Source organism: Heterocephalus glaber, unplaced genomic scaffold (assembly GCF_053883595.1).
Source record: "Heterocephalus glaber isolate CG9 unplaced genomic scaffold, H.glaber_assembly_v1.0 deba00000122, whole genome shotgun sequence".
Taxonomy (NCBI): domain Eukaryota; kingdom Metazoa; phylum Chordata; class Mammalia; order Rodentia; family Bathyergidae; genus Heterocephalus; species Heterocephalus glaber.
The window spans coordinates 52,177,104-52,204,812 of record NW_028258138.1 but is presented as its reverse complement, the minus strand read 5'-3'; the positions used below and the strand labels follow the sequence as shown (position 1 = coordinate 52,204,812).

At 33.5% G+C, this 27,709-nt stretch overlaps 1 long non-coding RNA gene across 1 annotated transcript in view; it reads right to left on the bottom strand.

Moving 5' to 3' along the window:
• Positions 1–327: 327 nt before the first annotated feature.
• Positions 328–27,709, bottom strand: part of LOC147830433 (uncharacterized) — a 194,137-nt gene continuing 166,755 nt past the window's right edge. Inside the window, exon 4 of the long non-coding RNA XR_015452596.1 lies at positions 328–640. This is a non-coding gene — a long non-coding RNA (uncharacterized LOC147830433). The remainder of the gene's footprint in view (positions 641–27,709) is intronic.

Genomic DNA, 27,709 nt, shown 5'->3' with positions numbered 1-27,709 from the left:
AGTTTATTCTTAGTTTATGTTCCACATTATATTTGTGACTAAAAGTAAAAGAAAAAAAGTTATCTTTTTGAAATTTCTATTAGGAATGTGAAAAGTATCTGTATTTTTCTTGTAGATATTAGAAAATTTTTATTAATATTTTCTTACCTTGACTATAACAAAATAAAAAGATGACTTTTTTTTCCACCTCTGTGGCTTTAAAAGGCATCTCAATGTACACCTTTTGTGATGTAAGGATAAAAATAAAATCCAATTATTTTAATAGTTTAATTGGTTACTTTCAGAATTTAAAAGAAGCTAATTCATCACTTTGCAAATACGTTCTGCTTACATGTTTTCTGGGGTTTGTATTTTGTTATTTTTAATAGCAATGTAATTTGCATTCTCATACTGATATTAACTACTAGTCAACTTATTCTTATGTTTATTTTTTAAAATTGGGGGAGACAATCTTTCCACAGTGCTGCCATTCAACCACGAATTTTGTGAATTTTCTTTTTATTTATTTGAATACCAAACAAAGTGTGGAAACACAAGGTTATACTTTATAGTTGAAATATTGTGAATTAGGGCAGGGGATTTAGCTCAGCAAAGCCATGCCTGACTCTCAAGCACAAGGTCCTGAGTTCAATCCCAGGTCCTGAAAAGAAAAGAAAGAAAGAAAAAAAATATTGTGAATTATTTTTATTTGTAGAGTACCTCATATGTATGTTTATAAATTAGTATGGCTTAGTACTTATTACACTCTTAATTTCAAGTTACTTATTTAATCAGACAAGTTTTGATAAAATATTTTAGCAGCATTCAAAACCAAAAGAATTTTTAAATCTATATTCATTCATTTAATACTTCAAAAGTACATATGTCACATATCATACATGCCAAATTATGTAAGTTATAAAAGAAGACTAACTAAAGATCATTGACCCCAAATTTATATTTCTTTAGAGAAAACATGAAACTCATGGCAAATTCAATACTAATGTGCAAATGCTATGTAAGTGCTCGTTGAGGAAGGACAATGGGAATTTAGAAAATTATTACTGAAATATATAGCCAGAATATATCACAGAAAGTGAGAATACATTATGTCTATAAGAGATTTTAGGATTTAAAAGGAGCATGAGTATAGTAGAATTCAAGTGAGAAGGAGACTATAAATAAAAATTCATATGTGGAAATGGTTTGCAGGATTTATTAGGAAGAAAGAAGTGGGCGATAAACAGGGAGATGGATGTTTCTGGTAAAATAGTTGAATTGCCTGATTCAGTGAATGAAGTTATTGAGTAGATTATATACACAAGGCACTGAACAACAGACCAGATATTTGTTTTATCTTGTAATAAAAATCCATTCTAAAATGACCTGTAAGTGGTGACAGATCAGAAACTGAATTTACAAATATTTACCTAAGTGTAGTTGTAGGGAAAAAAAGAAGAATTGCCCTATCAGGAGAAAGGTTAAACTATCCTCTCAAGACAGCTGTCAAACTAGCTATGTGCCAGGACACAGGAAGAAGGTACAGGCTGATAAATATTGGGAGACATTGAAAACTGTACAATTCTGTTTTGCTTTTCTTCCTCATGGCAGGAATTTTAAAATGAAGGAACATTGTAGACCAAAGTTAACCAGGGATTGGGAAGGTTGCTTATTACTTGAAATGTAATTTTTAGGTTTCTGGTTTCCAAGTTCTGGACCCTGTTACTGACATACTTGACTTGTATTATTTTCGGGACTCCATATTTTTCAAGATATTGGTAATATATTATGTCCTTAAAATAGAAATAATGCAAACAAGATGAAATGTCAAATGTGGCCATTCCTCATATATCCCTTAGTAATCCTACTGTCTCATTTTTTTCAGTCATGTTATTGACTAACATCATCTTTACCAGACCTTTCTTATCTTCTCTATTCCTCTTTTTATCATCATTTCCTTTTACCTATCTCATTTTGTTTTTACAGATGGAGTAGCAGTAAAATATACAACAGAAACAATATACAGCAGAAACCAAAAGAGCAGAAACAAAAAAATAATAATGTGTCACTTTCCTGTAGAAGCCTTGGAGCACTTCTTGTGAAATGTATCAACAGACTTTATTAGAACAATTCAAGGAAAATGTGATTATCACAAAAGCCCAAGAATGGCATATGCTTAAAGAAAAATTTCTCTTCTGACCAACTTGCCAACTCTTCATATGTATAATATTTCTATCATCATTTACAAATATGGCAGGTGGTCTTGATACTAAAGATGGAGCGTTGGATTATCATCAGGTGAAGTGGTACCATCAGAGGATTTCCTTCAACAAGGCCTTGCCAGGTGTCATGAAGACAGTTTTGGTGACAGATATTGTGAGTATCTTAACTTTGCAACTCACCTGCAAGAAAGGTATGAGGCTACAGAAAGCAGAAAAACTTGAACAGAAAAGATAGCCTATTTTCTGTATTTCCTACGTAAGACTCAGCAACTCAACCCTTCAGTTGAGTTGCTGAACTCAACCATGTTTTCTAACTTACACTTGACCCTAAATTGTATGTACTTTCTAAATAATAGCCATATGAAGTAGAAAAATTTAAATACAGTTCCTAAAGCACACATCACCACATATTAGATATACATAAAATACATATGTAGATTATGTACATATATTTCTATCTTCTCAGTGAAAACACACTAGACAGGTATTTAATTTGGGTATGTTTCCTGAGATAGATTTTTTCCTAAAATTATCTGATAACATACCACTATTAACATATAACAACTAGACCTAAACTTTAACAAGAGAAAATATGGTGACATGCAGGAGAGAGATTCCAAAATTCATCTTTTAATGCAAAATTTAGAATATTTGTCCAATTTTTACAAATGATAATTCTGCAGCAGAAGGCTGTACATACTGATTGAGCAAAATCTTTGGAATTTTCAGCAGTCTTCTCCAGTATTTGTACATCTGTTCACTATTCCTGCTATGTATATAGACTTTCTGATGGGTAATGGAAGTTAATTAAACTTAGTACATATTATTTACAATATTATCACAGTAGATTATAGCACAGTTCTGCTGGTATTTCTTCTGCAAAGGTATTTACAATTTTCATTTTGGTGGGCTACTTGAGCATTAAAATCATATTTCAACTCTCTAATTAAAGTGTAAGGGCACTATTACAGAAAGCTCTTGTTATTCAAATGAAATATAAAGCATTTGGGACAGGGGAGAATAAAAATGTCCAAAGCTCTCAGAGGTAATTAGGCCTATTAGTTGTAGTTCTCTTTTAAGAGGGACAGGATAATCTAATTCAATGGCCATATACAATATTTTATTAGTCTGATGCTTTGTGTTTCAGCATAGTATTTATGAAATGAACTCTTTACTTAGATAAACTTTAAAATAGCCAAAACAGACAATTTATCATCTTAATATATCCTCACTGATTTGAAATTCTTCAAAAATTTAAAGTAAAATGACATAATTAAGAACAGAGCATTTTTTAACCATAATTTCTGTCACAAAATCTCATATGGTATCAGGGAGCTGCATACCTGACAGGAAGTTGTCATCAGCATTGGAAAAATTATTCAGTGGTAAACAAATTTTGGAGTAGGGTATTATAAAATTAGGTTAAAGTCCATCAAATGTTAGGTCAAGAGGCTGAATATGATAGAGATTGTCTATAAATTTTTAAGTTATTAAAAAGTAACCAGAGAGAAACATAGCTATGATACACTACTTCGTGTGTTACAACTTAGTTCTTATGTAATTGATAAAATTGTTTCTTAGTTAAATTTGAGATCATGCCTAGGATTGATATTTGGTTTCTAGTACAATAATTTGATACCATAATCTGGTCAACACAATAAGATATCTGAATAAAGAAGTAGCATTTCATTTTTTCCAACAAATCCCTTGTATTCAACTAAAACTATTTAGCCAGCATATATCTCATAATTCTCAGACGAGAAAAAAACATGACTTATATACATATATCTGGAAAACAGGCATGGGTAAAAGAAAGTATTAAGTTTCTGCCTGGGATTTCCATTCATAGGGAACAATTCAGAGAAGGTGTAATTTTGAAAATATATCATAATTTTCCCCACACCTTAAAATGTAATTTTAAGAGCATAGAGAAAAAAATGTAGTAAATGGTTTATCTAATGAATACTGTTCTCCAGCTCAGCAATTTCTCCAGTAAAATCTAGAGAGTTCTTACTTATGTTAAGTATTTTTTGAGCTGAATTTTACTGCCTAAAAATACATATATTGAAGTCTTAATCCCAAGTACCACAGAATGTGACAGTGTTTGGAGATAGGGCCTTTAAAGGGATGACTAAGGTTATATGAATTTAATAGGGATGGCCGTTATCCTGTAGAATTGGCATTCTTGTAAGTGATGAAAACACACACACACACACACACACACACACACTGAGAAATGCCGATGCAAAGGCAGAGGATCCCTCCACCTACAACCCAAGAGGGGCTCCAGAAGAAATTAGGCACTTTAATTTGGACTTCTAGATCCAGAATCCAAGAAAATATATTTGTATTGTTTAAGCTGGTATGGCACAACAGTCTCAACAGACTAATACAATGATTAATACTGCATGTTCATTTGCTTAGCCATATGCCTTAAATTTCTGGCCACTGCACTAATATATATGAGTATTTTTGTAAAGAGTTATTTTGAAGAATATACTCAGATTACTCCACAATGCAGATATTAAAAATTTTTGAAAGTGAGACAAAAGAATTATCATAATCTGAAGAGATAACACCCATTCACTTTATCCCATAATCGACTTGCTAGTTTTAGAGTGTATATATATATATATATATACATGTATATATATATACATGTATATATATATATATACACATATTCCCCATTATATATATATATTCCCCATTAACTTTATTGGTACATTTTAGGTATAAAATATAGTTACATTCATCATTGGGATCTTGTACCATTACATGAGTCTCTTGGTTCTTATTTTTTTCCCCTTCCCTTGTCCACCCTTCCCTATTTGCAAAGACCTTGTTTCCATTTTTCTCCTCTTCTCATATTTTTCCTTTCCCTTTTTACCCTTCCTCTACCCCTCCCAATTCCCCTGCTCTTTTAGACCTTTTCTTCCTGTTACACAATATCAGTTATACATTTTTTATATTACAATATTAAGATCTAGGAGACATTACCACAGATTTTACAGAATTTAAAAGGATATAGAAAGCATACTACAAAAATATTTTTTGAAATAAATTTGACAACTTCTAAGAGGTAACTTAGAAGACAAATTAATGAAACTAACTCTGGAGGAAATTTAAAATTTGAATAGCACCTATTAAAGAAAGCATATTCCTAGCTTGAAAACCTACCTATATGACAACAGCAGGCTCATAAACATTTTAACTGATAAATTATATCAAACAATTAAAGCAGAAAAAAGAAGGAACACTTCTCCCTTCATTTTAGGAACTCAACATTGTGCTAATCCTACAATTGGATAAAGATAATAGAAGAAAAAAGTATGAACATAGATAGAAATTTGTTTAACAAAACAAACTATTAGAAGTCAGATCTGGCAGTATGTAGAAAGTGGTTTTGTTATATAGATGGCAGTGTTGGTTCAGCATTGGAAGATCCACCTCCATAAGCCATCATTTTAACAGAGGAAAGGAGAAAGCCATATGATCCTGTCAATAGTTGGAGAAAAAGTATTGGACCAAATTCTGCAGCTGTTCGTGGTAAAAGGAGACTAGAAGTAGAACAGAAACTTCTCCACAAATTAAAGACATGTACTCCATACTTCCAGAGAGAACACCTTGTATGAATGGAGAAGATACAATGCTTTCTCCTTAAGGTGGGGAACTAGGGCAGATATGCTTACTCTTTATCTGTCCATTAAACTTTGAAACCTACTCCCCACCAAAATAGTCTGGCAAAAAAATGACACAACTAGGATAGGATTGGCATGGCAGAAGCAAAATCATTATATGTAGATGAAATGATCATCTACAGAGAAAATACTAAGAAATCTCTAGGAGCCCCTAGAACTTGTACTTGAATTTAGCAGGATTAGAAAACACAAGGTATGTATAAAAATTCACGTCTGTGTATACTTGCTATAAATGAAGAACTGGATATTGAAATTTTAAAGTTATGTAGGATTACAAAGGACCCAGAAAAGCCAAAAACAAAAACAAAAACAAAAACAAAAAATGTTGGAAGACCTTCAGTACCCAATTTTAAGACTTCTTCTAAAACTACAGTAATCAAGGCAGTGTTGGTATAAGGAAAGACATATAGATCATTGGAAGAAAACAGAGAATCTAGAAATAGAACCACACATATATGGTCCACTGAGTTTTGAAAGATTATTTAACATTAGCATTTTATAGAATATAAACTTGATTCAAGAGCTGAGGAAGAGATAGTGTCTTCAGCAAATGGCACTAGAACACCTGGTATCTGTATATAAAAAATTAACCTCAACCATTTTTTTTCCATATATGAAAATAACTTGAAGGGATCTATGAACTTAAATAAGAAAGCCTAAAAGTCTAAAACTTTAAGAAGAAATTGTAAAGGAAAATATTTATGAATTCAGGGTAGGAAGAACTACCTAGGATACAAAAAACATGATGTATAAAAGAAAAAAATTGATAAATGAGATTCCATCAAAATTTAGAACTTTAAATGACATCATTAAAATGAAAAGTAGTCCTTAAACAGACCATATTTACAATGCATATATCCTATGACCAGAATATATAAAGAATTCTTAGAGCTCATTAATAGACAACCCATTTAAAATGTAGACATAAGAAGATGATAAATAGCCAGTATAGCACAAGGAATGGTGTGCAACTCTAGAATCAGAAAAATACTAATCCGTACAATAATAAGATTGAATTATACACTCATTAGGGAGATGAAGTCAAAAGTTTTGAAAGCCTTGTCACGACTTTTTCTTTTTGTTAGATTGTCCCCCTTTGCGTTTAATTTGTCACACTCAATGGATTCATTCTGCTTGGTTTCCTGGGGTTGTGATCCTCTTTGTCTTTTCCTAGGGTATTGTCTAAAATTTTTTGGAGTGCCAGTTTGGTATTCATGAAGTTCCTAAGGTTCTCTTTGTCATCAAAGTATCTTATTCCTCAATCAATTTTGAAAGATAGTTTTTCAGGGTATATCAATCTGGGTTGGAGGCTATTTTCCTTTAGGGCTTGAAATACATCACTCCAAGTTGCCTTGAGGGTTTGCACTGAGAAGTCTGCTGTGATTCTGATGAGCTTTTCTTTGTATGTGATTTGTTTCTTTTCTCTCACTGCTTGTAGAATTTTATTCTTCTGTTGGGTTTCTGGAATCTTAACTATTGTATGCCTATATGTAGATTTTTTTTGATCAAGGCTAGGTGGAGTCCTATATGCCTCACTTATCTGTATGTCAAGTTCTTTTCCCCTGCTTGGGAAGTTTTCTGCCATTACTTCTGTGAACAAGTTTTTTTTATGTCATCTGCACTCTCTCCTGTTTCTTCATTGACTCCAATCAGTCTTATGTTATTCTCCTTTGCATTGTCTAGCAGCTGCTGGATAGATTTCTTGTGTTCCGTTACAATTTTAAAGCATTTTTTCTTTTTCTCCTCACTAATTGCAATCTTATCTTCTATATCTGAGATTCTATCCTCACATTTTTTCATTTTGCTGCACAGATTTTCGATGGAGTTTTTAATCTTTTGGAAATCTGTTTGTATCTGTTTTATGGATTCCATTTGTTTCCTATGTTGGGATTCCATCATGTTCCTCAGATCCTCTATTTTTTTTATTTGTGTCCTCTCTAGCTTTATTAATCATGTCTTGCACCATGAGCAAAAATCTTTGCTGTTATCTGAGTAATTATTTCTGATTTCATTTTTCCCAGATCCTCTTTTGTTGCCAGTTCAGAGAGTCCAGGTGGTTGAGTATCAGAGTGTTCCATCTCGTTTCCCTTTGGGGTTGCTGTAAGTGATCCAGAAGTCTGTTTTTGAGGCTTGTTTATGTGTCTTGTCATTTCCACAGGTGGGGTGGGGGGTGCTTCTGGTGCCCATGCAGCTCACCTTCTCTTCCCTAGGACCCTGGGATGGCAGTGGGGGAGCTTCCTTCCAAGTGCTGGGACCGGCTCAGCTTCTCTGCCCTAGGAGCCTGGGATGGTGGTAGGGGAGCTTCCTTCTGGATGCTGGAGCTGGGACTGGCTGAGCTTCAGTTTTAGAGTATATTTCTGCATTCCATTTAGCATATACTCATCTACTGATTAATAGAAGCCAGAGGAAATATTTCCATAAAAAGAAATCATCTTCCTCAGGATCTTTTGGGTAGATAACATGCTTCTGAACACATTAAGAAAAATGAAACAATCATTTGTTAAGATTGTTTATTCCTCTCTGTTTACCCTGCTGTCACTAATATGGCACCACAGAAAGACAAGAAGCCTAAAGGGTCAACCTGGAAATTTAATTTGGACCTTACTCACCCAGTAGAAGATGGAATTTTTGATTCTGGAAATTTTGGTACCTTCCCTAGTGAATATCTAGGGTTTTCTTCCCTAGTTTTGCTTTTTTTCTGTTTTAAAATAGGAGCAGTTTTTGAGGTAGAAGGTTAAAGTCAATGGGAAAACCAGAAAACTTGGCAATGTTGTTCACATGGAACACTTCAAGAATAAAATCACAGTTGTTTCCGAGAAACAGTTCTCTAAAAGGTATTTGAAATATCTTACCAAAAAATACCTTTAAAAGAATAATCTTCATGATTGGCTTCCTGTGGTTGCATCTGACAAAGAGACTTAGGAACTCCAGTACTTCCAGATTAGTCAAGATGAAGGTGGATGAGAGTCTGAGGAGTAGATGGTTTCCACTTACAGGGCTTTGCTTTTTAATAAAGCAGATGAAGTATATATGAGAAAGAAACATCTGAAATGGGCTTTGAGGTTATTGGTGAATAAAAAACATTTCATTCTTAAAAAAAAAAAAGATTCTTTATTCCTCCTTGTGGCCAGGAAACCATAGAACATACTTGATAGGAGTCAGTCAACCTCTTATATAATAATAATAAAAAAGTAATGTTTCTAAATTAATGAGAGATATATTAAATAATAGTTGTAAAACAGTAATAATGATGAAAATACATGTACAGCAGAGAGCATCTATTAAAAGATTACTGTCAGGCACACACCAGCCCCAGCTTGGCCGAGCAGGGCAGAGCAATTGCAGCCTGACTGGAACCTGCTTCCTCCTACTTGATCCACTAGCTTGTGACCAAGACAGGATTGCGACCAAGACAGGCTTGTGACCAAGACAGGATGAGGAGGAGCCCCCCGGGCACTCCCGTCAGCCCCAGCTTGGCAGCATAGGTGCATTCAACAACAGCCCCCACCCCTCCAACTCTGGCCTTCTGGCTGTGCAGCTACTTGGCTCCACAGTGCAGAGACACAGGGGGATATATAAGCCATTGTCCTGTTGATGGGCATTTGGGCTGTTTCCAAGTTTCAGCTAACACAAACTGTGCTGCTATGAACTTGGGTGCACATATATCACTGTGGTATGATTCTTTTAATTCTTTGGGGAAGATCCTCAGCAGGGGAATAGTGGGGTCAAATGGGACTTCCAGTCCTAGTTCTTTGAGGTATCTCCATGCTGATTTCCACAGTGGTTGCACCAGTCTACACTCCCACCAGCAGTGAAGCAGGGGTCCTCTTTCCTGCCAGAATTTGTTATTGGTTGATTTCATGATAATAGCCATTCTTTCTGGAGTGAGGTAGAATCTCAGCATTGTTTTCATTTGCATCTCTAAAACGACCAGTGATGTTGAACATTTTTTCATGTATTTATTTGCTATTTCTACTTCTTTGTCTGAGAAATGTCTGTTCATTTCAAATGCCCATTTTCAGATTGAGTCTTTAACTTTGGGAAGTCTGATCTTTTAAAGTTCTTTATAGATTGGAGATAGTAGACCTTTGTCTGAGGAAAAGCAGGTGAAGACTTTTTCCCACATTGTGGATTGTCTCTTCACACTGCTGGTGGTTTCTCTTGCTGTGCAGAAGCTTTTTAATACTGGATAAAGAAAATGTGGGGTTTTTATAAAATGAAGCTGAGATTCCACCTCACACCAGAAAGAATGGCTGCTATCATGAAATCAACCAATAACAAATGATGGCAGGGCTGTGGGGAAAGAGGAACCCTGCTCCACTGCTGGTGGGAGTGTAGACTGGTGCAACCACTGTGGAAATCAGTACGGAGATACCTCAAAGAACTAAGACTGGAAGTCCCATTTGACCCCATTTTTCCCCTGCTGAGGATCTTCCCCAAAGAATTAAAAGAATCATACCACAGTGATATATGTGCACCCATGTTCATAGCAGCACAGTTTGTGATAGCTAAAACTTGGAAACAGCCCAAATGCACATCAACTGGAGACTGGATAAATAAAATGTGTTTTTTAATAAAATGGAGCACTACTCAGCCATAAAAAATGAGAAATTAGAGACATTTATAGCTAAACGGATGAACATGGAGGTGATACTCTTAAGTGAAATAAATAAGACACACTTGTATAAATACTGAATAGTTTCTCTGGTGTGAGAAACTGAAAGTGTAAATAAGGACTAAAATGTATAATAGGTAATATGAAATAGGAAGAAAAGGGGCAAAGGGGAAGGAAGTGGGAGGGCTAGGGAAAAGGAAAGAAGGGAATGGAATTAATATGAGAAAATGGGAAAATAGGAACAAAATCTTTTTAAATAGGGAGGAATGGAGGGGTTGAAAGGAGGGCTGGGCAAGGGTGAAAAATAAGAACCAAGAAAGATTATGTAAAGTTGCAAATTTCCAATGATGAATGTCATTATATTGTATACCTAAAATGTACCAATAATTAGAATGAATAATAGATAATGCAAAATAGGAAGAAAAGGTCCAAAGTGGTAGGGGTAGTGGGAGGGGCAGGGGAAAGTAAAGAAGGGAAAGGCAAAATGCTGAGAAATGGAAAAAATAGAAATAAAGTCTTTGTAAATAGGGAAAGGTGGAGGGAATGAAGGGAGGGCTAACTTTGGGGAAAAAATAAGAACCAAGATGCATCATGTAAAGGTACAAGTTCCCAATGAGAAATGTAAATGTATTGTAAATCTGAAATGTACCAATAAAAGAATTTAAGTAAAAAAAAAAAAAAAAAAACCATTGTCCTGAGGTGCAGAAGTGAATAACACAGACAGGGCCTCTCTCAGGCTCCATGATGAAAACAAGCCCACTGGAAAACTGAAGAGAATCTTTACAATAAAGGCATACCAGACCACTGTGGTTGGTAAGTTGGAGGGATCATCAGCTCCCATCGGAACCTGGACTTTCGTCATGGGAAAGGGATCTGAAACCTGCAATAGAACCTTGCAGAGTGCAACCCTGCATGAGAACAGGGAGCTCAACTTCGGACTTGAAACCAGAAATCTACCTGACTCTCACGGGTGTGGGACTAACTTACTGAGACTCATTGACTTATCACTGCACACTACTGCCCATGTTGTCTGTTGTGACAGAAGAGACATACCCTGAAGGAGGCCCTTCATTTTTAAAGGTGATAGATTAAAAACTGCCACAAATTGTCATTATCTAATGATGTATTTTATGCTATGGTTTTTGCTGATTGTATCACTTGGGTTAAGGTGCTGTGATTAATCAGTTGTCCTTTCTGGTATAATGAAAATGAGATAGCCTCAGAGCCATTAGAGACTCAAAACCTAAAGACCAGCTATATCTGGAAGACTCCTCTGAGAAGCAATCATTCCATAAGGGTTCTAAAAACAACAACAAAGGTTCTTACAATAAGCAACTTCAAAATAGCAACCCAGGAAATAAACCAAGGACAGTACCAAAAAAAAAAAAAATGAGAAGACACTTAAGCATTTCACAAACTCAGGCTTAAACTCCCCAAAAGGCAAATTTGGGGGGCGGGGGATGAGGTGGAAAAGTATGATAATCAACCACCTGGACACCCTGAACTGATAGCACAGGAAGTAACAAAACAGATGAATGAGGCTCTAGAAAAATTCAAAGCAGAAATAATCTCCCAGATAACTACAGAGATGGTGAGCAGAGTTTAAGACATGATTGGAGGCTCTAGAAAAGAAACTGATAAAAAAAAAAAAAAAAGATGAGCTCAGAAACATGCTGGAAGTCATGAATGATCAGCATAAGAAAGAAATGGAAACCATGATCACCCAACATAAGAAAGAAATGGAATCCATGAAACTGATTTAAACAGATATACAGGAGATTAAAAAACTCCATTGAAAGCATATAGAGCAGATTTAAGAGAATCTGAAGATAGAATATCAGATATAGAAGACAGGATTGAGGTGAAGGACAATGAAAACAGAGATTTCTTAAAAATAGTAAGGGACCATGAAAAATCAATTCAGCAGCTGCTAGATGATACAAAAAAGAATAACATAAGACTGATAGGAGTCCATAAAAAAACAGGAGAAAGTACAATTGACATTAAAAAAAAAAAACTGTTCACAGAAGTAATAGTAGAAAACTTCCCAGACAGAGGTGTAGAATTGGACATACAGATAAGTGAGGCATATAGAACTCCACCTAGCCATGTTCAAAAAAAAATCCACACCTAGATATATAATAGTCAAGATCCCAGAAACTCAACAGAAGAACAAAATCCTACAGGCAGTTAGAGAAAAGAAACAAATCACTTATAAAGGAAAGCCCATCAAAATCACGGCAGACTTCTCAACACAAACCTTCAACTCAAGGAGAGCCTCAAGTCAAGTATTTCAAGCCCTAAAAGAAAATAACTTCCAACCTGAACTGTTGTATCTTGCAAAATTATTTTTCAAAATTGACGGGGAAATTAAATACTTCCATGACAAAGAACACCTGAGAAATTTCAAGAACACCAAACCAGCACTCCAAACAACTCTAAGCAATATCCTACAAAAAGGCAACAAAGGTCACAACTCCATGAGGCTCAACAGAGGGAAGCCACCAGGCAAGGTAAGAAACTAAAGGGAAAGGGGGGAAAAGAAATAAGAGCCAACAACAGTAAAACATCATGACAAGGATGAGTAAATATCTATCAATTATAACTATCGATGTTAATGGCCTCAAATCACCAATCATAAGAAGTAGACTGACAGAATGGATTAAGAAGCAAAATCTAGCAATATGTGTATACAAGAAAAATACCTAACTCAAAAAGAAACTCATAGACTGAAAGTTAAAGGATGGAAAATGGCTCTCCATGGGAAATGAACCCAGAAACAAGCAGGCATAGCAATCTTTTTTGAAGACAAAGTAGATTTCAAACTAAAACTAATTAAGAGAGACAAAGATTGTCACTACATCCTTGTGAAGGGAACAATCCAAGAGGAAGAGATGACAATCCTAAATATATACACACCAAATACAAATGCCCCCAACTATACAAAACAAATATTAATGGATATGAAAAACCAAATAAGCACTAATACAATTGTAGTGGGAAACCTCAATACCCCACTATCACAAATAGATAGACCATCTGGACAAAAAATTAACAATGAAATTCAAGAACTGAACCAAGACTTTGAACAAATGGATTTAATAGGTATTTACAGAATGTTCCACCCCACAAAATCAGAATACACATTCTTTTCAACTGCACACAAGTCATTCTCCAAAATAGATCACATGCTAGCTCATAGGACATGTCTAACTCAATGCAAAAGAATTCAAATTACCCACTGTATATTATCAGACCATAGTGCAATAAAATTGGAGATCAATAACATGAGAAACTCCAAAACAGCCACAAACACATGGAAACTGAATAACATCCTCCTGAACAACCAATAGGTTACAGAGGAAATTAAAGAAGAAATTAAACAGTTTCTGGAAGTAAATGATAATGCCAGTACAATATACAGGAGTCTATGGGACACCATGAAAGCAGTTCTACATGGGAAATTCATAGCAGTGAATGCCCATATAGGAAAGCAGAGAGAACTCAGATAAATAACCTAATGCAGAAGCTCGAACTCCTAAAAAAGAAGAAAATAAGAAACCTAAAGCTTGCACAAGGGAGGAAATTATAAAAGAGCAGAGCAGAAATCAATGGAATGGAGACTAAGAGAATGATACAAAAAAATGAATCAAAGAGTTGATTTTTTGAAAGAATAAATAAAATTGATAAACCTTTAGCCAACATTATCAAAAAAAGGAAAGAAAAGGCACAAATCCATCCAATTAAGAATGAAAAAGGGGAAGTCACAACAGAACTAGCAGAAATCCAGAAGATCATCAGTGCCTACTTTGAGAATCTGTACTCTAATAAAATGGAAAACACAGAAGAAATGGACAGATTCCTAGATACATATGAATTGCCAAAGTTAAATGAAAAAGATATTGAAATTCTAAACACCCCAATTACAAAGAGTGAAATGGAAAATGTAATAAAATATTTACCAACAAAGAAAAGCTCAGGTCCTTGTGGTTTCACTTCTGAATTCTACAAGACATTTAAAGAAGAACTATCACCATTACTATTTAAACTCATCAAGGAAATTGAAAGGAAAGCAAGGCTTCCAAACTCATTCCTGGAAGCAAGTGTGACTTTGATTCCAAAACCAAGAAAAGACCCCACCCAAAGAGAGAACTACAGGCCAATCTCCCTCATGAACATAGATGCAAAAATCCTCAACAAGATACTGGGAAACAGAATACAGAGGGTCATCAAGAAGATCATACACCCTGACTAAGTCAGATTTATCACAGGGATGCAAGGATGGTTCAATATTCATAAATCAATAAATGTAATATACTATATTAACAGAGTCAAGGACAAAAACCATATGATCATCTCAATAGATGCAGCAAAGACATTTGACAAAATCCAACACCCATTCATGATAAAAAGCTGACAGAAAATTGGAATAGAAAGTCTTTATTTCAACCTGATTAAGGCTACCCATGAAAAATCAACAGCCAACATCATACTAAATGGTCAAAACTCAAAACTTTCACATTAAAACCAGGAACAAGACAAAGATCCCTGGTATCACCACTCCTGTTCAATATAGTTCTGGAAACATTAAAAACAATAGTCTTCTTATACACAAAGAACAAACTCACTGAGAGAGAAATTAGGGAAAAAATTCCTTTTACAATATGATCCAAAAAAATGAAATATCTAGGAATCAATCTAACAAAGGAAGCAAAAGACCTCTACAGTGAAAACTACAGTACCTTGAAAAGGGAAATAGAGGAGGAGATAAGAAAATGGAAAGACCTCCCTTGTTCCTGGGTAGGAAGAATCAGTATAGTGAAAATGGCCATACTGCCAAAACTACTACATAGATTCAATGCAATGCTGATTGAAATTGCAACAGTATTCTTCACAGAACTAGAGAAAACAATCCAAAACTTAATTTGGAACCAGAAGAGACCTAGAATAACAAAAGCAATTCTGGTCAACTGAGACATGGCTAGGGGTATCACAACACGCAACTTGAAACTACACTACAAAGCTACTGTGATAAAAACAGCATGGTACTGGCAAAGAAACAGACCTGAGGATCAGTGGAATAGATTAGAAGATGCAGAAACAACTTCAGACATACTCAGCCACCTCATTTTTGGCAAAGGAGCCAACCACCATCATCGGAGAAAAGATAGCCTATTTAATAAATTGTGTTGGAAAAACTGGATTTCAACCTGCCAGAGATTAAAACTAGACCCATATCTATCACCATGCACTAAACTAAGATGGAAATGGATTAAAGATCTAAATATTAAGACAGAAACACTAAAATTTCTGGAAGATAACTTAGGTAGCACTCTTGAAGATATTGGCATAGGGAAAGACTTCATGAACAAAACCTCAATAGCATGGGAACTAGCAGAAAGAATCAACAACTGGGATTTCATCTTATTAAAAAACTTCTGCCCTGCAAGAGGAACCACCAACAGAGCTAACAGATGACCTACAATTTGGGAAAAAAATTTTAGCAGCTGTAACTCAGAAAAAGGGCTACTATCTAGAATATATAAAGAACTGAAAAAAATCAGACGCCCCCCCCCCCAAATTCAAAGTCCCAATTCAAAAATGGGCATCTGAAATGGACAGACATTTCTCAGACAAAGAAGTAAAAGCAGCAAAGAAACATATGAAAAAATGTTCAACATCACTTGTCATTCAAGAGATGCAGATGAAAACAACACTGAGATTCCACCTCACCCCAGAAAGTGTGGCTGCTATCAAGAAATCAACCAATAACAAATGCTGGCAGGGTTGTGGGGAGAAAGGAACCCTTCTCCATTGTTGGTGGGAGTGCAGAGTGGTGCAACCACTATGGAAATCAGTGTAGACTTACCTCAAAGAACTAGAGCTGGAGGTCCCATTTGACCCAGCTATTCCCCTGCTGGGTATTTTCCCAAAAGAATTAAAAGAATCATACCACAGAGATATATGTGTACCCATGTTTATAGAGGGGCAGTTTGTAATAGCTAAAGCTTGTTAACAGCCCAAGTGCCCATCAACTGGAAATTGGATAAACAAGGTATGTTTGTTTGGCTTTTTTTATAAAATGGAGTACTACTCAGCCATAAAGAATGAGAATCTAGAGTCATTTATAGCTAAATGGATGCATATTGAGGCCATACTCTTAAGTGAAATAAATAGGACACACATGTGTAAATACCGAATAGTTTCTCTAGTGTGAGAAACTGAGAGTGTAAATATGGATTAAAAGGTTTAATAAATAATAATTGATACTTTGAAATAAGAAAAGGTCCAAAGGATTAGGGGTGGTGGGAGGAGATGGGGAAAGGAAAGAATGGAAAGGAAAAATTATGAGAAAAGAAAAAAATGGAAACAAAGTCTATGTAAATAGGGAAGGGTGGAAGGGTGAAGGGTCCACAAGTAATGGGGAAAAAATAAGAACCAAGATACATTATGTACAGGTACAAGCACCCATTGATAAATGTAAAAGTATTGCATACCTAAAATGTACCAATAAATGAATTTAACCAAAAAAAAATAAAAGTTCACTGTCAGAAACTATACAGAGTACTACATTGTGGGTAATCCAATGTTCATTCTGTTTTACTCAATGCCTGATACATTTATTTCTTTTTTGTAATTTTTCTTTTTACTAGAAATCAATCATTTAAAAAATCTGTATTGCCTACTTTCAGTTCTTAACATGAGGATTAGTGTGTTTGGAAGAGCTTTGTAGTGTCTCTCTCTCTCTCTCTCTCTCTCTCTCTCTCTCTCTCTCTCTCTCTCTCTCTCTCTCTCTCCTCATAGTTCTTGATATCTAATCATCTCCTAACCATATTTTATTTCCTTTTGAAACTATAACTCCATTTCCTCTCCTGCTATTTCTTGTTATTGGTTCCTTCCATTTAGATCTTTTTCTCTTTCTGTCCTGTGGAAGAAGTGATTTTAACATGTCCAAATGTATCTTCATTCTGGGACTTTGAATCTTGAACTGAGAGGAATAAGTATAGAATAAATGGCTTGAATCTATTTTTTTAGTCAGAAAATTTGGGTGAGATCTCAAACTTTTCACGCTGCTAGAACTCTCAAGAATAGCCTGCATTCAATTGCTTTCAAGTCCATTTTTATTAAGCTTTTCTCTGCGTGTCTGTGCATGCATGTATGTACTGTTTTATGGCTTTTGTTGTTGTTTCATAATTCTATTTATGCCAGATTTTCCGTTTCTTATAATGGCACAAGTCATGAAAACAATAGAAAATGATTCTATGAAGTTTGGATATGCATGAGTCAATGATAATGTGGGAAAAGGGGGACGGAGGGAGCGAGATGAAAAGGGAAGGAGGGAGGGTCATAGAGAGAGGTCAAGAGTTAGAATGAAAAAGTGAGAGCAAGACAAACAATTTCCAACTTGACTGATTAGGTCAACTGATCAATTTGTCAACAACTTATTTTTTTCTATTTTAAATTAGGTGTTAGTAAAAAGACCTTCTTCCTGAAATTTCGTATACATTTCAAATGTTTTACACAGTTAATTTAGAATTAGAGTTATTATTATGGCTGACACTGCATTTTTCTCCCATTGATATATACAAATTATTAGGTTGCTGATAATCTTTATTTCCACATAAGTTAGTCCAAGTAGCCCATTAACACTCTCTCCTGCCACCAGAGACCAAAAGACAGAGTAAGTAGGGAGCAAGAAATCCATGACCATGAGCTCTGTAGCTGTCAGCACACAGCTGATATATTCTTAGAAACAAAATAGGTAAGCTCAAAATTATCTTCACTACAGTCCCAATATTAAACATAATAATATAAAATTATCTTTTCCAATCTAGACATCTTATGATTTCATTACACTTCAATGTATGGTAATACATAGGATCATTTTGACCTAAAAACCATGTAGCATTTAATTTATGTTAAAATATATTCAAATAACCAAAAGATAAATGAACTCATGGGGAAATGAAGTTCATAAACACAGTATGATGATACCAACTTTTTATGTCTGTACTAGAAATGAAAAATCTTCAAAGTGGTAGTTTTGTAATTTTATTTATTTTGTAAAATTTTTCTGCAAAATTGCTTTATTTAGCTTTATAGGTTAATTATTGAAAATTACAAGTAAATCATAAATGATGAACATATAAAAATAGTTTCACTGATTATTTTAACTCATTTATGCCATTCAGCTGATGAAAGATCATCAGAAAGCATTTTTTCAACCTAATACAAAACTAATTTAGTTGTCTACTGTGGTGATGATCCTGATATTTATCCGTCCACCACTCAATCACCATAATAACTTAGAGACCAGCTATTAAGGAAAACAAAAGAAAGTAAGCTCTGTTTTTTTATATGACATGTCATTTTTATTTCTATAGTTGTCTATATATCCATGTCTATGCAAAACATGTGTCTATCTGTAGATTTATCAAGTAGCATTTCAAGTCCGATCAAATAGTAGCATTTTCCTTTAACAATGTGCTAGGGAGTAATGCTGGTGTTTTTATCCTGTATCACCAAGCATAGGTAAAATTTATAAAATCCTGACTTCATTTAATCTCTACTAGTTGAAGACAACTTCAAGGGTTGTCTCACATGCATTAACATAGTGATTAGTGTCATACATTTCCACTTTGGAAAATCTCTCAGATCTTGTATCTCTACACCTGACATTTTGAGTGACTCTATTCATGGAGATGTTCTGGTAATAACTTCAGTTGTGGTTTAGTTATGAACCATTTCACAATGTGTTCTAATGGAAAATGCTGCAAAAATGAAGGTTGACTTTAACCTCTATTTCAATTGTCACATTTTTTTATAAATCAGAGAGAAGCACTGCATATGTTCTTCCTACCTTACAGATATTTTAGTGATTTGGGGATTTTACAAAATCTCTGAACAGTTTCTGAGAGAGGAAGGACAATATAAATGACCGACTGAGACTTTTATACATTGCTTATGAGAATGTAAAATGGTACAACTTTGGAAAACTGATGGGCAGATTTTTACTTATCTTATCTCTGAGCAATTCCACTCTTAGGCATTTACCAAACAGAATGGTGGAGTATGTGTGTTCACAAACAAACTAGTAGTGAATAATAACAGCAGCCTTATTTGTAATACCCAAAAGCTGGGAACAAATCAAATATCTATGAAAAGGAGATTAGATAAATTGTACATGTATGCAAAAGATACTATCCTACAATAAAAAATAATGAACTACAGATAAAGAAAACAACATGAATAAATATGGAAAACATTATATTGAGTAAAAGAATCCACAGTCCAAAGAATATGGTTCCATTTTTATATAAATTTCAGTAACAGGCAAAACTTGTCTATGGTGGTATGGATCTTGACAGTGATTCCTTGAAAAGAGAGAATTGAGTATAAAGGACAGTTTGGAGGTGATAAGAGTGTTTTCTACCTTGTTTTACTTGATGATTTTATGATACAAATATAAAATGCTCATTGAACTAAATACATAACATCTATTCACTTTTATTGTGTGTAAAATATACTTCAATAAATACACAAGCATACACATACATAGAAACAGTATGATGGAATTCAAATTAAATCCTCCTTGACCCTCCCACATAAGAGCACCGTGACTTGCTTTGGGATCAAGTTTACTCACTTTTGGGATCAAGTTTACTCACTTCTAATCCTTTCCTTTTGAATTTAGTTTTCTCAATGCTCATTCACCAATATTAGCTCTTCAGCATGTCAATAATTTTATTAAAACTAATTATGGCAACTACAATTTAAATAGAACTATATTCATTAGGATATATTTTTTCATATATATATATATATATATATATATATATATATATATATATATATATTTGGTATGTATGAATCCAGTTTAGCCCCAGAAATTTTAAGACACACTTCACAAATAATAAAGATGTCTGAGAAACTTTTTAAAGTTATATTTATCATTTTCCCCTTGGCTAGGACATAAAGATATTAATGCAAAACACAGAAGTAAGATTCACTCATGTGCCTGAGCCTCTGCATAATAAAGTCAATAAAAATCTCATCTGATATGTAAACAAATATTACTAAATATTTACATTGAAAAAAATTAAAAGATAGTATCTAAAATAATAAAACAATAAATGTATAACGCATACAAGAAAATGATTTGAGATTTTTCTATATTTTAAAACACATTTAAAATGACAGAATGCAATGCCTTTTTAATTCAGTGTCATTCAGCATTATTTCCCTATATGTTGCTCAATTCACCCACTTCCAAACACACATATTTTTGTATAGCCTTTAGCAGCTGCTCCAGCTAAAAAATGCTATGACATATAAAGGCATATTGATAATAACCATTTTCAAAGTCATAATAATTTTATAAATATGTTACATCTCACTGATAAAACCCCAAATAAAATTGACTATAAGAGCTTGGTAATAAAGATATGATCCAGTTTTATTATAGTAGTAATATTATGTTATTGGAAGTAAAAACACACAATATATATAAAGTCATTTGATTTTCTCAGACTTCTTCATTTTGTATGGTTTAAATGATAGCAGCTGTTACAATTGTTACTATTAACTACTCAAAAATAAACAAGAATATTTCTAGATTAAAACTATTCAGAAGTTTTGTTAAATCAACGACTGATATTTTATTTATTTACTTATTTATTATCAATCAAACTCTTTCATTTATCATTAAATAGCTCAGCACACTTATTAGATGGCAGGTACTGTTTTAACTGCTTTGCTTATATTTACACATATCCTTTCAAACAACTTGTGATATTTTGAGACTTTAGACATCCTGTTTTCAACTAAAGTAGCCCTCACAAAATGACCAAAAGGCATGGAAAAATTTCTTCAAAGAGGCTTCAAAGACTGATATTCTTTATTCAAACAGGAACTGCATATTTATAAACAGCTCTGTTGCTTCCACTAGAAATTCAAGTGAATCAAAAAATCATAAAACAAAATAAAGAAGCAATCATGTTAAAAAAAAAATTGCTGTGAGACCATACTTTTAAGTGAAAAAAATAGGACACGTGAAAATACTGAATCTCTAGTGTGAGAAACTGAACGTGTAAATAAGGATTAAAATGATTAAAACAAATAACTGATAATTTGAAATAGGAAGAAAAGTTCCAAAAGGGTAGGGGAAGTGGGAGTGGAAGGGGAAAGGAAAGAAGGAAAAGGAAAAAATTATGAGAAAAGAAAAAAATGGAAACAAAGTCTATGTAAATAAGGAAGGGTGGAGGGGGTGAAAGGCACACAGGTAATGGGGAAAAAATAAGAACCAAGATACATCATGTACAGGTACAAGCACCCAATAATAAATGTAAATGTATTGTATACCTAAAATGTACCTAAAAAGAATTTAAGCAAAAAAATAAAAAATAAAAAAAGGTATTGGCTGTTTGACTAGATAAATTATTTGGTGTAATTTTCTCTTTTGAAAAAAAAACATTAGAAATAAACAAATGAAAAATCATATTTGAAATAAGCAAAAATTTAAGAATTTGGTGCAATTGAGATCGACTGATTGCATGTCTGTTTGTATATCGAAAAATTAAGGTAAATTACAGACATTTGTGCCATTTAGGGTGTGGTGAAGAGATGTTTCAAAATAAATTTTAAATTGGAAAATCATCCTAGAAATGTCAAGCTACTGCTAATAAAATATCTCTTACTGAAGCAGTTTCAAATCTTCACTAAGATATTATGAAGCTATATCAGTTTTCAAAAGTTTGTCTTATTTTTGTTTGATCTTCCAGAACAAAGAAAAAGAGAAGCAAATAAAATGATCTTTTGAAAAATAACAGGGGAATTGTCTTAGTCGCTTTATCATTACTGAGACAAAATACCCAACACCCACAAGAGGTTAGTTTTGGCTCACATTTTCAGTCTATGGAAGGCTGGCTTCAGGGCAGAAAAGGTAAGGTGGAAGTCCTGGGTGAAGGAAGGCTGCTCAGTTCAGGGTGGCCAGGAAGCACAGGGAGAAGGGAGGCTGGGGAAGGAGACAGGCCTTTCCAGATCATGCCCCCGTGACCCACCTCCAGAGAGGCCTCAGCTCCTGCCATCAAGTTGTCTATAGCACCCTCAACATCCAAGAACTTTCCACAAGCCTTACCTCTGAACCTGAGAATTTGGGGGGAGGGGCATTCTAGATCTAAACTGTAGCAGGAGTGTAATATAGTGGTTAAGAACATAGATCCTAGGCATAAAAAGAATATAAATTTTGATGTAGCATCTACATATTATTTAGCCAATTACTTGACTAAATTTTTAAACACAATTTCTCAAGATAGCATTGTGGTGATAAGGAAGAAATTTTTGCATCATCTTTGGAATGTATGTTATTAAGGAGAGTTAACTATGATTTTATTGTTATTGTGGTTTGGGTCCATCAATCTGATCATTGTATTCTTTACCTTTGAAGGGCATCCTGACTAGTCATAATCTGTTCTCTATAGGAAGAAAAAGACCTTAATTTTTATAGTTTTCTTTTCTAAACATTTCTTTAAATATAATTTCACTTGGTTTATTTCTTTTTCAATTATATACATGATGCATGTCTTGCAATTCAGTAAGTTCAATAAATACTAAATAATATTTAAATATCTGTCTTCCATTTTCCAATCTGCTGTTCTGAAATAATTAATTAATAGTATTTTATTTATCCATCTACAATCTTTTGCACAGCACAAAAGCCCATATAAATATATGGAGAATTAATTTATCCTCAAAATTCTACAACCTTTTTTTCCTATTTAAAAATGTATATCTTGGTTTGTTTAGCATAACTATGAAATCCAAGTAAATATGCTTCCACTTCTAATGGTAATTTCTAAAATTTGGCTCACAAAATGTTTTTAGCAATTTCAGAAAAACTAAAAAAAATAAACAACAATCTGGATGAGAATATTGGAGAAAATAGAATTAAAATGATAGGTAATATATTGACATGTCTAGCTAAAATTCAATTGCGTTAATATTTAGCCAAAAACTATTTTAGTATTTGCTTTAATATCAGAGTCAAGTATTTTGGTGAGTAGTAAAAGGATATGTCAAAGAAATTGAAAAATATCTTTTTTATTGTAGCAGGAAACATTTCTGTGTTAAAAATGTAGATAACTCACTGTTTATAATAATATACAGAATACAGAAGATAATATTCTGACCAATCAACAAAAGAATGGTGACATAGTTTCACATTCAATTTAATACAGCAATTTTGCTCTTTGAAATAAATGAATCCAAATGCCTTTTTGATAATCTAGTTCTTATTATACTCCAAAAAGAAAAATAGAACTAATTTTCTGTTCTATGTTGTGAATATATATGCTCAATATTGTAAAGTCACTCTGTCTAATGCTCCCATTATTTTACAACTTAAAATAATACTACTATTCAGGCCCTGAACAATATAGAATTATAGCAGACAACTGTATCAATCCCACACTGATCATCCTGCACCAGAAGGTATTTTTAAACTGCAAAAAGTTTACTAATGTGGTAGTTTCTACTTACATTTTATTAAAATATCACTGTGCAGGTTCTCTTAAAACCAGGTGTGAGGAGTTAATTTTCATTTTAAAAAACCTCTTATTTCAAAATCCTACATCTAAGAAGAAAGAGAATCGATAATATATTTTTTGTTTTCTTTGAATTAATTTTGTGTCCATTATTCTTTTTCTTCTAATTCAGCAAACTGCCCCCAGTGACCAGACATCTATGTATAAAAATTCTCAGTTTCATGTCTTGGCATTTTACTGATATTTGCAATTTCTGATTTCTAATACCCCAAGAGAAAATGATATATGGCTACTTTCTTCTTTATATTCTAAATTATCATATAATAAGCCTTATGTTTCTGTTAATTTATGTTGAAACTAATACAAATTGTTCACAATTTTGAGTTGCTTGAAGACAGATAGTCAAAGTCCAATGTGTATTTTTCCACAGTGCTTAACAAAGTGGGTAATACTCATACAACTAAGACACATTGAATCCTTGAACTGAAACAATTAATGGAAGATAGAAGGCATATGGTAAGCACTCAAGATTAAGGAATTAATAACATAGCTTTGTAAGAAGACTTAAATAATATTTTTGAATCCCTATTTTACAATTAATCCCTATATTACAATTAAGTAATAAATACTTTTCTTAGTGTACTGATTTTTTCTTCATTAAATAATCAATTTTAGTATATGTGCTGCTGAAGTGAGCATCCTCTTTAAATAATCAATATCCACCTTCTAAATAAAAATTCAGCCTCAAGGGATTTACAGTTATTTAATGGAATGTGGTCATACCATAGAGTCAATGTGGTTAAGGACATATTCCCCTATTATACAGTACTTTGACATCTTAGAAAGCTGCAGAAAGAAGGTCACTCTCAGCTTCCCCTCACCCTTCTCTCAAAAGTAAGTCAAAATCTTCAGTCCAGAGATTCTCATACCATACCCAGAGGGAAAGAATGTCCCTAACTCTGAAAACACTAAAACACAGTCAAGAATTTCAATTAGATCTCACTAATGGATCATACAATCCTTGGGCAATCATCCAATTGAAGCATAAAATATACAGATATTTCTGTTTAAGGGGCTCTTTATTTCTGAAAGTTCCCATGTCATGTAAAACTTACATTAAACATATATGTATACTTCAATCTTGCTAATCTTTATTTTGTTATAGATGCCTCAGCAATGTGCTAGGTTGAGTGAAGAAAGATCTTTCTTTAATTACATAATTCAAACCCAGACCTTCTGAGGTAAGAGAGCATGCTATTTCCTTGACACCCTGAACCTAAATACTATGAGATTTGAAGGCATGACAAAGGAGAACAGGATATGGCATGTGACTCATTAGCTTCTATTTATAAAATCATGGTGGATTGTCCAGGAGATTCATTATTATACAAAGTTCACTTGGAGGTAAGTGGAAATAGATGCTTACAATTTCAGATACTAGTTTAAATATCAACAGTACACATTTATACACACTAGAACAAGCACTTAACATGTTGACCATTGTTCATATTTTCTGATAATTATGTGATTGAAATATAATTACCTATTCTGTAATTCTGAATATAATGGTAAAACCATTACAACCTGATGAGGTCAGGTGTCCTTTTATAGTTCTTTTGTAGTTTCATTCGCTTCCCAGGGCTACTCACAGTAATGGCAAACCTTGCTGACTTAAATCATAGATGACAGAAAGGCACTTCTAACAAATAATGGAAAAACTCAGAAAATATTTCATTTTATAGAAATGCTAAATAAAATAGTCAAACCTTTCTGCTTGAGGACAATAGGTCAGATATTCTCAGCACCTAATGCAGCTGCTAGTCTAGTATAAACAAAACATTTCAGCTATTTATGAAAATTACTTGCAGCAATTTTAATTTTAAGGCTTTTAAAATGCAGAGACCCCCTAATGAGAATCCTTTTCTACTTCAGTTTTCAGTGTTATTTCATTTAATGCAGCTTCTAGGACTTATATTTCCTTTTCAAATTCCTAGCATTTTAGAAAACTTAGTGTGGATTAATGAAAACAGTAACAAGATATTTTTAATCTCATTCTCACACTTATAGCTAGCATCTGATAAGAGTTTTCAATAACACAATAACAAAAAAGGTAAAATTACAAGTAAACTTTTTTTGGCAGTTCTTAAAAATTAATCCCATGTTTACTTATAATATTTAATTCCTTTATGGAGAGAAAGAAATGATAACTTCAAAATATTAAGTGGATAAGTAAAAAGTTTTTGGATCATAAAACTGTCTTTTTAGAGATTCTTATAATGTTTTTGTTATTTGTTTCTCCTTTCCTCAGTTACTTAACACATTCTAGATTTTGAGTCTCATAATGTTTCCTAAATTCCACAGGCAAATGACACCAGGCTTTTGGTCATTTATCCATGTACATAAAATCCATGCCATATCACTCCAACTGGAACTGAGTTCCTTCCAATTTATTGCTTATCTGGGGAGACTTACAGTATACAATTCCATTCACATCAAAGCAATGCTATGGTACATTTAAGATTCATACATAGATTCAAAATAACTTGTATTAAGCATCAGTGTTGTTATATGTAAGGACTAGAGATTTAAGTGGGATTTCAATGGGACAAAAGATTTATTTTTGAAATAGATTATTTGAAATATTAATTCAAATATAAGCTTCATTTTCCTTTTGTTTTCAATGGTCTTGTGTCTATATGTGTGTAGTTGTATGCAGTGGGTGTGTGTCCTTGCATATTTAGAACTGACGAAAAGGAAATTATCATCATTTTTATACATTTTGTTTGTGAATGCACTTAGGTTAGGACTGCCAGGTAATATACAGGATGTTGAGTTGGATTTAAATTTCTAATAAATAGTACTTTAATTTAATCTCTCGGTGTAAAAACATTTATACTAAGATATTTATTATTAATCTAAAATTCATATTTAACTGGATGTCGTATACATATTTTTTCTCTAGCTTTAGTGGGATAAAATTGTCAAGTAAAAATTATGTATATTTGATGAGTATATGACCTTTTGTTCTATGTATACGTTATGAAATGATTGTCAAAATCAAGATAATTGAAATATCCATCACTTCTCATAGCTGCCATTTTTCTAAACTGATAATACTTAACATTTTGCTCTCTTAGCCAGTTTTAAGATGCAATACATTCTTTGTGACTATCGCAATCATGCTGTACATTATGTCTCTAGCATCTGTTTCTATTCTATTTATATGTCAGATCAAAAAGTAATTGTTTTACTGTGCCGTGTTTTTTCATTTAGCAGAATGTCCCCCAGCTTCAACCAATTGTTGCAGATATGAAGATATCATTCTTTTTAACGGTTATATAAGCCACTTCTCAAAGGAATACTTACAAATGATTAGTAAGTATGTGAAAAATTTTTAATACCACTAATCAGGGAAATAAAAATCAAAGCCACAGTAAGATATTGTCTCACAGAAGTTATGATGGTTCTTATAGAAAAAGGCAAGAGAAGCTAAGGTTAGTGGTGCACACCTGTAATTTCAGCACTCTGGAGGATCATGAGCTCAAGCTCAGCTTGGGCACCTTGGTGATTTAGGGAGATCCTGTCTCACGATAAAAATGGTGTGAAGGCCCTGGGTTCAGTCCCCATTATGCTAAAATGATGAAGATGATG